At 39.9% G+C, this 14,889-nt stretch overlaps 1 protein-coding gene and 1 long non-coding RNA gene across 3 annotated transcripts in view; one reads left to right on the top strand and one right to left on the bottom strand.

Moving 5' to 3' along the window:
* Positions 1–14,889, top strand: part of TSN (translin) — a 76,803-nt gene that overhangs the window by 50,820 nt on the left and 11,094 nt on the right.
* LOC116538549 lies at positions 156–8,440 on the bottom strand. 2 transcript variants are annotated; one of them, XR_004263679.1, is made up of 2 exons: positions 8,013–8,440; positions 156–733 (listed from the first exon to the last, which is right to left on the bottom strand). It is a non-coding gene; the product is annotated as an uncharacterized LOC116538549 (long non-coding RNA). The 2 variants fall into 2 exon arrangements; XR_004263680.1 differs by lacking the exon at positions 156–733 and adding an exon at positions 3,550–4,568.

The following is a 14,889-nucleotide window of genomic DNA, read 5'->3' as shown; positions in this document are numbered from 1 at the left end:
CCACTACCTACACTCAACTTATTCATTGGGTATGTATTAAATGTATGCTAAATCTAGCATTGTAAACCACTTGCTGTTCTTGTACCACAGGCTTTTTATTTTCAAGCAGAAAGGTCGCTATTTTTAAAGGTGTCAAAAATGCAGCCTGGCCCAGCTTAAGTTTCCTTGTTTATTTATCTTAGATCTTTGGGACTGAGAAATCTAAACAACAAAACCACCCATATTCTATAGGTGACAAAAAGAGCTTGAAGAAAGCAGTTCACTGGAACATCAGAGTGACAATGAGTTAAAATGTTTTCTTCCTTGCATTTATCATGTTTCTATTTAAACTCAAATTTTTTTTAATTAAAAAATTGTGTGGGTACATAGGTATATACATTTATGAGGTACATGAGATGTTTTGATACAGGCCTGCAAAATATAGTAATCACGTCATGGAAAATGGAGTATCCATCCCTTCAAGCTTTAATCCTTTGTGAACACCAATTTCTTGAAGAGCAGGGTATGCATTCAGGTTTTTAAGAAGATGATTTTTTACTCTGAAGATCTAACCATTTGCCTTCCATTTACAGGTATGCAGTAGGATCACTCAAGTCACAGTTTTGAATGTGCACATGTGATTGTATGCCAGGAGAAACTTTCTGCAAGGACGATAGAGTTCCAAGTTTCTGTCCCCTCTTAATAGGATCTTTATACTTAATTGGCTTAATGTAGAACATTTTGACACAAAAACCTAAAAGAAAATAAGTGTAATTATTTATCTGGGCTTCAGTAACCTTGGATATGAAATTCAAAAATAACAAATGTACAAAAAAGAAAAAAAGAAATAAAGTTGAATGAACGAACTCAGGAGAGGAATATATGAAAATGACAGAATGATATTACAAAGGAAGACTAAATTACAAGATGCCAAAAGAATCGATTCAAAGGAAACATTAATAAATACATTGAAGAATAATAGTGGAAAATACTAGCTAGTTAGAAAAGGTGAATGATCCCTTAAGGCCAGGCACAGTGGCTCATGCCCGCAACCCCAGCACTTTTGGGTGGCGAAGGCAGGCGGATCATATGAGGTTAGGAGTTCGAGAATGGAGAAATGCTGTCTTTACTAAAAGTACAAAAAAATTAGCTGGGCATGGTGGCTGGCACCTGTAATCCCAGCTGCTCAGGAGGCTGAGGCAGGAGAATAGCTTGAACCCGGGAGGTGGAGGTTGCAGTGAGCCAAGGTCACGCCATAGCACTCCAGCCTGGGTGACAGACTGAGACTCTGTCTCAAAAAAAAAGTTAAAAAAAAGTGAACCCTGAACAATGTTACCTCCAAGACGTATTCTAATAAATGACTGGAATTTAAAAATGAAGAGAAATGGAAATAACAGGAACAAAAATACAAACCTTGCTAAATATCAAAAGAACTAAAAAGGCAAAGACCCAAGTAGAGAAACAGTGTATAATACAATAATTATAAAAGAAAATGATGGTATTGGGTACAAATATATGAGTCATGTGAATGGGCTTATCTCATATATTAAAAATGTCCTGTTGGATTAAAAAGCAAACCCTAGTTTTATGTTTTATGGAATAAAACACGGCGATTGAAAATGATGAAAGTGAAGAGCTGGACAAAGATGTGCCAAGCAAATGGACAAAGATTTGCCAAGCAATAATAATGCAAGGGCTATCGTCCTGTTACCAGAGACTGGACTTCAGGCCAAAAGACAGTGAAACAAGACAAAGGAAGATAATGTCAGAGGGCAAATGCCACAAGCCACAATGAAGATATAGCAGTTACAACTATCCATACGGTAAATAACACAAGTCATCTATATAAAGCAGAGACCACAAGATGCCAGGAGACACAGATAGAAACTCACCAATAGTAGGAGACTTTAATACACTACCGGCACTGCTCACCAGTCAAGTGGGCATAATAATAAGACTGTAGAATTATGCTGTCCAATGTGGTGCCACTAGCCATATGTGGTTATTCAGCACTTGAAAGGTAGTTTATCTGAATTGAGATGTGCTTTAATGGTAAAGTATACAATGGATTTTGAAGGCTTAGTATTTAAAAATGTAAAAGATCTCAATAATTATATATTGATATAATATTTGAAAACCTGAGTTAAATAAAATATTAAAATATCATGTTTCTTTTTACTTCTTTATTATGGCCACCAGAAAATTTAAAATTATACATATGAGTTGTATTATATTTCTATTGGATGGCTCCACTGTAGAAGATCTAAAACTCCATCAGGTAGGTTTTATGAATATATTTTAATCAAAAGATGTGCAAGACTTCTACACGGACAACTACAACAACCATTAATAGAACAGTGAAGGAAGACCTAAGTAAATGGAGGATATAATATGTTCATTCATTGGAGGACTCACTACTTTAAAAATATCTGTTATCAATTTGATCTGTATATTTACTGCAGAGTCAGTCAAAGCCCTGTCAGGATTTTTGGTGGAAATTAGCAAACAGATTCTGTAATTTATTTGGAAATGCCAATGACCAAGAATTGCAAGGCAACCTGAAAGAAGAAGAAAGTCTATTCCAATTTTGCATTCTGGAACTAGGAAAATAACCTCTTGGTAGATTTGAGGATGCACTGGGCTTAGTATAAGCTGGACCCTGCTGAAAATCTACATTGACCCCCTGACTATAAGTCCGTAGTCTGGTCAACTACAGTGGGCTTTTAGATCTCCAGGAGTTAGTGTCAGTTTTGAGCAAGTGTCCAATAATCTCTGAAGAGCCTAATAATTTCTTCCCCAATGTGCTGTCATCCTGCTAAAACATTACAGGTCCCTTTGGGGATAGCTAGAAGTAAGGTTTACATTATAAATTTTTGGCTGCATGGCAGGACCGTTACTCAAAAGGACTGAGCCTCCCTTTCATTCAAGAGGCTCTGGGACTGTGAACCGACTCAAGCCTGGGAATTTACTGGGGATTGCAACCCCTTATTGTGATGACTGAAGTCAGCATTTTGTTCAACAGACCTAGAGCATTTCCATTCATACAAGTCCAATAAGGCTTTAGTTGTCTGCTCATCTATTCCATTCTAGGGTTGCAGTGATTACTAGCCAATGTCACAAATCTCTGAGGTTTAGATGAATCTGATTACTTTCTGCTCTTGGTGACCTTGGCATTGACTGTTAAGTGCCACTCCAGAGGACCCAGTTCCGTGGCAGAAGTTTCTCTTGTGACATTGGGCCCGCAGAGGACAACCACTGTATAGCTCCTTAAGGATGCGGGTTCCCTCACAAGATACCTCCCACAGCCTTGGTGAGGCGGGGCTCCTTTAGACTCACTCCCAATAGGAATGCATATATATGTTCATTAAAAGGTATAAGAAGGTTCATAGCAGCAATTTTATAATCACCTAAAACTGGAAACTACCCAAAGGTCCATCTAAGGAAGAATGGATACATAGATGAAAATATATGCATATAATGGAATATCATGTATCCCAAAGAATGTAGATATAAAAACATAAATTACACAATCATGATGTGGAATGAAAGAAGCCACACAAAAAGAAGGCGTGCTGTTTAATTCTATTTATACCATTTTTAGAAACAGGAGGAACTAATGCATGGTGTTAGAACTTGGGATAGTGATTACCTTGCTGGGAACATGTCTAAACGTTAGCACAAGTGATCTCTGGGATGTTGGTGATGTTCTTTTTCATGATATGGGCGCCGGTTACACAGACGTATTGACTTTATGCAGTTCATGGAGTTGTACATGGATGTGTTGTGCACTTTTATGGGTATATTTTATACCTTGATGCAATTAAAACAATCAAACAACAAAGCCAATATCTGGAGTACAAGGAGACCTAGCTTTACCTAAAATTTAGAAGCTTTCAAAAATGTTTCACATTCAACTCTTGCAGAAATGCCAGCATTTATAATTTGTGGGATTTGAGTAAGTGGAAGTATCTATCCATTATGGTTAGCATTGCTGAAAGTGGCTTTGTTTATAGATCGTGAAGCAAAACCACAAGGGCCACAGGAAGGAATAACTCCAATTAGCTGTAGGGTTTCATGAAGTGTATGCATGAAGCAGAAGTTTTCAGGGAAAGTGGTGAAAAGTCCTCGAAAGTGCATCAGCAGGAGAGGATCATAAAAAAGTATCTATCGGCTACTATGCTTATTACCGGGATGGCAAAATAATCTGTACACCAGACCCCTGTGACATGCAGTTTACCTGTATAACAAATGGGCACATGTAGCCCTGAACCTAAGAAGTTTTTTAAAAATGCATCAGCTAGTTTGGTATACTCTATATCCTTTCTGTTCTAGGTTTTATCATTTTGAAAGAAGAAGAAAACCTCTATGTATGGGAACTGCATTAAACAAATAAGCATCAACATCTCCAGTAGGCACCCTAGGTGTAGACTCCACCTCTCTTACCTCTTCCAGGTATTCGAACAGCATTATTGATAGCATTTTTGTTTTGATAAGGTTTCTCCTGGTCCATAATCATTCCAGTGAATGGTGCAAACACAGTAGATCCAGCAGAGCACAAGACATCCACACCCTGGTGAGGCCTCTGACTTCTAGGATGTAAATAAGAATGAACAGACCAAGGAGCTGCCCTGGGGAGCTTTATGGCCCAGGAACATGGTGTTAGCCCACTGATCACAGACCAGGTACCAAAGCTTGAAGCTGCCAGAACTTGTTGGGATGTCCCAGTGTTTCTCATCTGTTTAGCCCAATTTTAACCTCCCTCCCTGCAGGTGCTAATAACCATGTTGTAAAGATGAAAGCATTTAAAATGGTACTTGGTACATAGTAAGCCTTAAACAAATATATTACTTACTATTACTGTATGGCATTTGGGGGGAATGAGGCAGTCCATGTAAGTGCATTTTCTAGATACCTGGATCTTGAGACTTCTTCAAGCCCACTTTGAAAACAGCTGTCTTTTTATGGGAACCTATTATAAAAGTATCACATGTTGCCCTAGTTTTATTGTTCTCTCAGTGATCTAGAAAAGTGATTGTAAACAGCAATACATATGATATTTTAATACAACGAGTGATACCTCCTGGGTTTATTAAAGTGCATAGAGCTCAAACCAAACAACTCCAGATTGTGATGTGTCTTGAGCTTGTCTTAGCAACCCCTCAGCTCTTTCTTCACACTGCTGTCACTATGCTTGCTCTCACCAGCCTCTCCTCCCTTCTAATAGGCTGCCACCTGAACAACCAGCTTCACCAGGATTGCTACAATTATGTGCAAAGCAACACTGAGCAGGCTCAAGCCAAGAGCCAAGAAGTTACTGTATCTGTTAAGTGCGTACACTTTACAGTATGAGCTGAGTGTAAATTTTGGCTATTAAGGGGCTGTTTTCCCATATTTCCCTTCTCTTAGTCCTGTTTCAGTATTTGAGGTTCCTTTGTAAGTAGTATCTGTATATGTGGGAGCTCCCCTCTAGTTAGGATGGAGATCGTTGAAATGAATGGACATATGGCTATTTCATCACAGTGGAACCCCAAGGTGATGATGGGTATAACTGAAAATTCACAAGTGTGACCCCCATTGTCTCGAAGAGATAAAGGTGCTCTTTCGCCTGCTTAGGGTCAGCCTCTAATATTCAACCTCCAAAGCCTGGGCCATTAACACCGTGGTTTCATGGGAAGAGGAACCAAAAACCTGAGTTCAGGTCCAGACTTCACCATCTCCAACTGTGCTTGGCAGGTCCCTTAACCTTTTGGCACCTCAGTTCAAGTTCCTCATCTCTGAAATGGTATAGTCATATTTGATTCCCCTTTGGAAAAAGCAGGTGAGATAAGTCCATGTGTGAAGACATTCAGAAGGAAAACAGTGTGTTTGCTCCCTGCTCTTTTCCTTCTTCCATGTTTGGATCCCAATTCACAGCCCATACTTGAAGCCGAGTTCTTGGAAGCTGCTCCAAAGACAGTGGAGTAACTGGTTACATCTCTGGTTTTTCATACTGTCAGAATTGTGAGCCCTTGAGGCAGCCAACATTGGTCAAGGACACTAAGAAAAGAGGTTGGGGCCAGGCGCGGCGGCTCATGCCTGTAATCCCAGCACTTTGGGAGGCTGAGATTGGCAGATCACGAAGTCAGGAGTTTGAGTCCAGCCTGACCAACATGGTGAAACTCTCATCTATACTTAAAATATAAAAATTAGCCATGTGTGGTGGCAAGCACCTGTAATCTCAGCTACTCAGGAGGCTGAGGCAGGAGAATCACTTGAAACCAGGAGGCGGAGGTTACGGTGAGCTCAGATGGCGCCATTGCATTCCATCCTGGGTGACTGACTGGGTAAGAGTGAGGCTCTGTCTTAAAAAAAAAACAAAAAGAAAAAAAAAAAAAGAGGTTAGGGACCAAAGGGTTGGATGGTTGTTTGTGCAAATCCATACCTTTGAGCAGAGTACTGTCCACAACCATGGTGATCACATGTCCGGATCTCGTTGGAAGACTTCCCAACACATATATTAGCCCATGGGCCGGCTGGTGCTATAAAGGAGAAATGTGAGCGCAGAGCTCGTGGCCTCAGACGTTTCCAATCTCCATTTGCCATATTAGTCATGTAGTGGATTCTGACAATTCTATTTTCACTGTAACTTTCCCTGAACTTTCTGTAGCTTATGGAAGGTTGTCCTTCCAAAATTTTAATATCCTAATTCAGATGTAAAATTGGTTATTCCCTGGCTACAGAATTCTGCTTTGTGATGCTAGCATATCAGTGAATGCATTTCTTTATTAGCATTAGCCTTCATCGATATACTTTGCTTCAGAACCATTAGTAAGTGGTATAAGTTGTGCTTTTCTATTTTTCTTTGCTCATTACTGGCATGGGGATCACTATGGTTAGATTAAGCAAAATAATAAAACAGCATGGCTCAGAAAATAATTTTAGAAGTTCTAAAATAATGTTGAAATGGTTAGTTCTACTAATCGAATCCTACCCAATGTTGGAATGAAAGGAGAAATAAACTCTGAACTAGACAAGTTTGTTTAGCACTAGATAAATCTCTTTCATGGTTGCAAACATAGAAGAGGGAGAGTCTTAGAAATAATCTGAAATGTGAAGCCAGTTTAGCCTGGACTGAGATGAGGAGAGGAGATGGGAAAAGGAGGACTAATTATCTGAAAAATTATGAAACATGGAGGAGAGGCTGCTTTCTCAGTGGACTTGGTGCAAACATTGTTTTAGGCACAATATGTCTCTTTAGTATAGCAAGCACTCGATAAATGTTCAATTGAATTAAACGTCCTGGATTTCTGGGGTTAACATTCACAGGGAGATACAGTGAGCACACTCAACCTTGCACTTTGAAACAAACAAGCCAAAGCAAGAGATTGGTTATTTGACTATTGATTTTATTTAAAGACATTTTACTTTTTGTTAATACATATGCTGTGAAGAGAAGCTACAGAACGTGGTGATTAAGCCTATTCTTTAAAGTAGTCTTAAAAGGTGGGTTTCAAAAGTTTTATGCCTTGTAGCCATGCTCCAGGTCAACACCTTGTTCAAGACATAATCCCATCACTTTGGAAACTAATATTTATCCTTGGGAATTGAGGCAAATATCAGACAGTGTAGTCATTGATTCACTTTTTCCTCCTTCTATGAGTATTAAGGGAGCATTCCCTTTGTCCTAATCCACACTAGTCTCTGTATTTGATATCTGTATCGGCATTTGATTTTGATCAAAACTGGAATCAGGTTCTTATGTCAACTTTTTATTATCTAGTTTTGTTTCAGTTAAGTCCCAGACCAAGATTGAAAGGCTTTGCAATGTCTTCTCAACCCACTATTATGCTTCCCTCATTAAAGAACCAGGACATTTCATTGTAAATTATTTAGAATATCCTCAGGACCCTGTATCATTTCAATCTCATTTTTAAAAGCCAAATACATGTATTTGTTGTGATTGTGCTATTAATGACTTTGTAATCTTTTTAATCGTCCCCCGAAATCAGTTTTTAAAAGTTAACCAACATTCTAAAATTGCACTTTCGACTTACCAGTGGAAATCAGACCAGCCAAAAGGAGGGCCCTGGTGGAAAACATCTGGGTTGACTTCATGTTTCTTCCTCTGATTAGAATTGCCCCACACTCTCTTTGAAGAATATTCAAGTTTGAATGAGTACTTCCTAGCTATTCAGCCTTAGAATTCTGCATCTCTCATTTCTTTAGCATGAGACACAAAAACTATAAGAGAATGGAGCAAGTCAAGTTCTGATGTTCCATGGATAGCTATTTGATTTGCATGTAGGACCTATGTAAAAGCCTTTGATCTGCAGAAGCAGCCAATTATATTGGAAACACTGACTAAATATTAACAGAAAATGATAAGGCTGGGTGCATATTGACAGTCTTCTGGGCTGTGGCTTGTAGGAGAATGTTCATGTGAATGACGGAATTAGTTTAGTACTGTCTGCTGGTAGATCTATCTTTTGTTTCCTTCATAGGACATATTTTGGGAGAAAATTGATTATTAATAATGTGTGGCCCTTCATAACATATTCCTTAACATATCCCTTAGGTGTTTTTGAATTATCAGTTTAGTTATATTTCATCTGTGTAATATTTGCAAATAACTTTAATATTTTGATAAAATTGCATGTATTTACCTTAAATATGTGATTTGTAAATGTTTTCTTGTTAATGATAATGGTAAGTTAACACCATTCAAAGCATCCATCAGTAAAGGAAAGAAGATGAATTATGATACAGTCGTTGATATGGTTTGGATCTGTGTCCCCACCCAAATCTCACGTTCAGTTGTAATCCCCAGTGTTGGAGGTGGGGCCTGGTGAGAGGTGATTAGATTATGTGGCCAGAGTTCTCATGAATGGGTTAGCATCATCCCCTTAGTGCTGTTGTCGTTATAGTGAGTGAGTTGTGGTGAGACCTGGTTGTTCAAAAGTGTGTAGCATCTCCCCTGTTCTCACTTCCTCCTGCTTCAGCCATGGAAGACCTGCCTGCTTCCCCTTCACCTTCTGCCATGATTGTCAGTTTCCTGAGACCTCCCAAGAAGCTGCCATGATTTCTGTACAGCCTGGAGACCCGTGAGCCAGTTAAACCTCTTTTCTTTATACATTTCCCAGTCTCAGGTATTTCCTTTTTCTTTCTTTTCTTTTCATTTTGGTTTTTTTGTTTTGTTTTTTTTTTTTTGTTTTTTTGAGATGGAGTCTTGCTCTGTCGCCCAGGCTGGAATGCAGTGGTGTGATCTTGGCTCACTGCAACCTCTGGCTCCTGGGTTCAAGCAATTCTCCTGCCTCAGCCTCCCAAGTAGCTGGGACTACAGGTGCCCACCAGCATGCCCGGCTAATTTTTGTTTTTTTTTTTTCAGTAGAGATAGGGTTTCACCATATTGGTCAGGCTGGTCTTGAACTCCTGAACTTGTGATCCACCTGACTCGGCCTCCCAAAGTGCTGGGATTACAGGCATGAGCCACCACGCCCAGCCAGGTATTTATCAATAGCAATGCAAGAACAGACTAATACAGTCATACAATGGAGTAAAATATAACAATGTAAAAGAAGACAATCTATATGTATAAACACAGCTAGATCTCCGGATATACTGTTGAAATAAAAAGCTACTTTTAGAATTATATATAAAGTATCATACCATTTATAATATCTAAAATATGAAAACAAAGAAGTGTATTAATCTTCATAAATGCTGCATATTTAATAAAAATGTGCACAGACTACCTTTAAGATAGTAATTACTTCTGGATAGTGAGAGAAAACCATGGAAGGGTATACAGAGTACATAAACTCTAAAACATTTTATTTCTAAAAAAAAAGATCAGGAGCAAATAAGCAAAAATATTAATTTGTTAATTATTAGAGATGGACACATGGATGTTATGTTACCTTGTACTTTTCCAGGTACTTAAATTTTCACTGTGTTTCAAATATATGTTAGCAGCTCCTTTTTAGCTTAATGTTAGACAAGGACCTGGAATTTTCTATGGAAGCTTCCCCATTTAAATTATGTGTCAGTAGCTGTGGGAGATTGGGATTGTGGTCCCAGTTCTTCACCTTCTCTGCGTCCACAGCTTTTCCTTGTCTCATGGGACAAAGGGAACTTTCCTCACCCTTGATTTTGGGTTTAGCTGTGTGGCTTTGACCACTAAGATGAGGAAGAAATGGCATGGATGGGGAAAGCCTGGGTCCTCTGGGACCTTAGTCTTTGCACACTCCTTCCTGTGTTTGTGCATCACCGTGAGGCAGATGATCCTGCTGCCCTAGGAAGGGAATGGACGCCATGCCGAGCACGATCGCCCCTGCAGAACCCAGCCTAGCACACCCTATGAATGTGTGGGAGTAACTGGCTGTCAGCCACTGCATTTTTGGATGGTATGTTACATAACAATAACTAAAGGATGCCAGTGAGATTACGGACCCAATTGTTTTTGCTTCACATGCAGCCTTTCAAGGATACATCTAATGTGTACAATGCAAAATGCCAGCATTGAATACACCATGGATCTCAGTCAGTGTACTAAAAGAACAGATAAATGGAACAAAACAGGTGATTCAGAAATAGACACAAATATATTCAGCATGCAGTACACAATAGAAGTACTACTTTAAATGATTAGAGAAAATATAAGTCGTTGTATTAACAGTATTGAGACAACATCTGGCAAGAAATAAAAGTTCAATCTAGGCCTGGTGGCTCATGCCTGTAATTCTAGCACTTTGTGAGGCCAATGCAGGAGGATTGCTTGAGGCCAGGAGTTCAAGGCAAGCCTGGGCAACATAGCAAAATCCCATCTCTATGAAAAAATTTTAAAAATTAGCCAGCCGTGGTGCATGTGTCTGTCGTTCCACGTACTTGGAAGGCTGAGGCAGAAGGAATATTTGAACCCAGGAGTCTGAACTTACAGCGAGCTATGATCATGCCACTGCACTCCACCAAGAATGAAAGAGTGAGACCCTGTTTCAAAATAAAGAAATAGAAGTTCAATCCATGTCGAAGTGAGCCAAACATTTGTATGCAAAAGGGGAGAAGGAGGAAAAAAAGAAAAAAGAAAAGAGCTGAAACCATAGGAATGCTAGGAGAAATTGTGAATGATTTTTAATGGTCATGGGTTAGACTTTTCAAAGAATGTTATAAAACCCAGAAGCTATGAAGGAAATATTTGATAAGTGCATTGTAACAATAAAAACCTTCTACAAAGCAAACAGTATTGTGATCAGAGTCAAAAGACAATAATCTGGGAAAAATATCTGTAACACATATGATATGACAGATAAGGAACTCATCACTTTAATATACAAAGAATTCTTTAAAAAATAAAAGGTGTAAACAAATTGATAGAAAACATGGGGAAAAGATAGCAACATACTTTCACAAAGAAAAATACAGATTACCAATATATATTTGAAAATATGGTCCACTTTACTTGAAATTAACAATTGTAAACCAGAATGAGGTGCAGTTTTTCACCTATCAAATTGGCAAAGGATATGTAGAAGCAGGCATTTATTGAAAAGGGTTAAGTTGGTTTAATCTTTTTAGAGCACAATTTTGCAATACCCCTCAAATTTTTGAATGCACAAAACCTTTGCTCCAGCAGTTATTGCTGTATACCTGTGACCTGCTTTCCTCCCGTTTTCCCTGCCTTCTGTATAAGCTGTTTCCAATGCATCTTTCTCTGTGAAGCCAGCGCTGTCCTCTAAACTGCAGAAAAGATGGCAGGAGACTGTTTTGAAACCCATAACGGGCTAGGATCTAAGCAAGAGTCATCAATGCTGAAAAGCTAATGAGAAACTTTGTAATGGATGGATCGGGCTGATGATACCTAATCAATCTTAGTATTATGAAGAGAGAGGAGGAGAGAGTATATCAGACATCTTACACCTTCTGTTGGAAATGGACAACATAACCTATAAAGTACTCTTGTCAAAAAATCAGGCTCAGGTCTCTTAAGGCCATTAGCTCTAACTACCAGTTTACAGGAACTATGCAGCATAGGGACGCGTGTCAAATGTACCACAGGAATGCAGTCAGCCAAATGCAGGCTGTAGGAAGTTCTACTGGATAAAGAACCTGGTTTCTTCAACAAATAAATTCTGAGGAAAGGGAAAAAGAAGAGGGGCAATCTGTGGATTAAAGATTTACAAGGTTTATCAACAAAATGCCATGTACGGACTTTACTTGGAGTCTGAATCAAATGACGAAATCACAGACAGAAACAGAATAGGGACAATTTTAACATTAGCGATCATATTAGAAATTATTCTGTGTAATTTTAAGCATAATACATTAGGTTTTTGTAAAAAGTTCCTATCTTTTAGAAATGCATACTGAAACATTTATGGATATGAAATCATAGGATGTTTTAGCTTTACTTCAAAATAATGTAGAAGTTCGGAGAGTAAGTAGCAGATAGATTAAACACAATTGGCTATTAACTGCTAATTACTGAAGCTGGGTAATGAGTACATAGAAGTTTACTATACTATGCTCTTTAGTTTGTTGATATTTGAAAATTTTCCCATAGTAACAAGTTAGACAAAGACATTTGTTGGACAATTAATTTGTTGGCAATATCTTTTGAACATGAAAAAGTTCCCACACTGCAAGGAAAAACTGATTTTTTTGTAACTCTGGTAATATTTAGCCACCCATATTTTAAACCGTTCAATCAATCGATTAATTTCCTATTCAAAATTCCTTTTAAAAAATAGACCATAATCCCAGCACTTCGGGAAGCCGAGGTGGGAAGATCACCTGAGGTTGGCAGTTTGAGACCAGCCGTTAACCAACGTGGAGAAACCCCGTTTCTACTAAAAATATAAAAATAGTCTGGTGTTGTGGTGTATGCCTATAATCCCAGCTACTCGGGAGGCTGAGGCAGAATTGCTTGAACCCGGAAGATGGAGATTTCGGTAAGCCGAGATCATGCTATTGCACTCTAGCCTGGGCAATAAGAGCGAAATTCCATATTAGAAAAAAAAAATTGACTTATGAGCCTGGGTGCGATGGCTCACGCCTGTAATGCCAGAACTATGTGAGTCCAAGGCAGGCGGTTCACCTCAGGTTGGCAGTTTGAGACCAGCCTGACCAACATAGAGAAACCCCGTCTCTGCTAAATACACAAAATTAGCTGGATGTGGTGGTGAATTCCTGTAATCCCAGCTACTTGGGAGGCTGAGGCAGGAGAATTGCTTGAACCTAGGTTGTGGAGGTTGCGGTGAGCCAAGATCATGCCATTGCACTCTAGCCTGGCAACAAGAGCAAACTCCATCTCAAAAAAAAAAAAAAAAAAAAAAAAAAAAAAAAAAATTAGCCAGGCATGGTGGTGCACACCTGTAATCCCAGCTACTCAGGAGGCTGAGGTAGGAGAATCCTTGAATTAAATATGATCCTTCATGTAAAGAATTTAGTATAATGTCAGGCACAAATCAAGCAATAAATTATCATTTAGTTGGTAAGAATCATTCCAATTTCATGGATTGGAATGATTCTTATCAACTGAATGATAAGCAGACACACATACGCAGTATCTGTGTATGGAATAACTGTTCAAGAACATACACAGCATTTGTGTATAGAACTCTTCAAGAACAAGGAGGAAACCGTTTTAGTGCATGGAAAGGGAATTAGGGCAAGCTGTTAGTGGAAAGAGACACATCCCATCGCACATGCTTAAAAAATCCGTTTAATTTAAAAATAGGTAATACAACCATACAGAGAAGATAGTAAAATAAAAGCTTTTCACAGAAAATTTTCGTTGCCAATCCATTCCCTACTCACAGTCCTATATATGTTACTTTCATTTTCCTTTGTTTGGAAATATAAATGCACTGTTCCTCTACTTTCTCGCGAAGACTGCAATCTCTCTACATTCTTCTGCACTTTTTTTTGTGCATACGCTTTCGTTGTAAAATATTTTCCCCTATATGCTGTTGTATATGAAATAAATAGATACACATATATAATGAGCTAAACAGCTCCGCTTGGTCGCACCACCTCCAAGCCCGTCCCCGCCCTCCCTTAGGCTCACGTGCTCCGAGGAGCCCCTTCGCTGGTTGTTTCTGGCGATGCCTGTCCGAAGGCCTCAGACTGAAGCCCAGCCCACTCTCCCCCTCTTCTGCCCTCTGGACGCCCGCCTCCATGCGGAACTCAGCGGGCGGCGCCTCAGGCAGTGCAGCGGGCAGCCAGTCCTTCGGCGCGCCGCGGGGCTCGGAGGACCCCGGCGACGGCCGTGGCGTAAGACCGGCGGTACGCGGCGACAGCGGCGGCTGCGGTGGGTGTTGCGATTGATTGCGCTGGTTGTCTCCGGAGTCCACTTCTCTGGCCGCCCTTGCCACACTGGAAGATTGCTGTGCAGCCCGCGCCATGTCTGTGAGCGAGATCTTCGTGGAGCTGCAGGGCTTTCTGGCTGCCGAGCAGGACATCCGAGAGGCGAGCCCCCTCCCTTCCCCATTCCCTTTCCCTCTCCATTCCTGGCTGGGCCACGTCGCCCGGCCCTCCTCAGTCTTTGAGTATAGGGCGGTAGGGATGCCTCCGAGGGTCGCTTACTTCCCCTCTAGCTTGAGGTTAGGGCACTCCCCGCCCCTAATTCTGCCGCTCTGTCCTGATTCTCCGTGTTCGGGTCTCAACTTCTCAGCATCACCTACCTCGTTTGTGTCAGTTTTCCTTGTTTTCAGCACTTGCTTATATCGAAGGCTCGAATTGCACCTGGACTTCAGCGAATACGTGTTTCATGTATTTGTTGTTGGTGTCTTAAAAGCACCTGTGATCTCCTGTTTAACACTCTCCTATGATTTCCTATCCCACATAGGATAGAATATCAGACTCTACTGTGGCCCACATGGTTTCTCTTCAATCTCATTTTACGCCCTCTTTGTGTAGGATGTTCACTTTAACTCT

Source organism: Sapajus apella, unplaced genomic scaffold, assembly GCF_009761245.1.
Source record: "Sapajus apella isolate SASKATOON/1434 unplaced genomic scaffold, GSC_monkey_1.0 scaffold120, whole genome shotgun sequence".
Taxonomy (NCBI): domain Eukaryota; kingdom Metazoa; phylum Chordata; class Mammalia; order Primates; family Cebidae; genus Sapajus; species Sapajus apella.
This window is presented reverse-complemented; position numbering and strand designations above follow the sequence as displayed.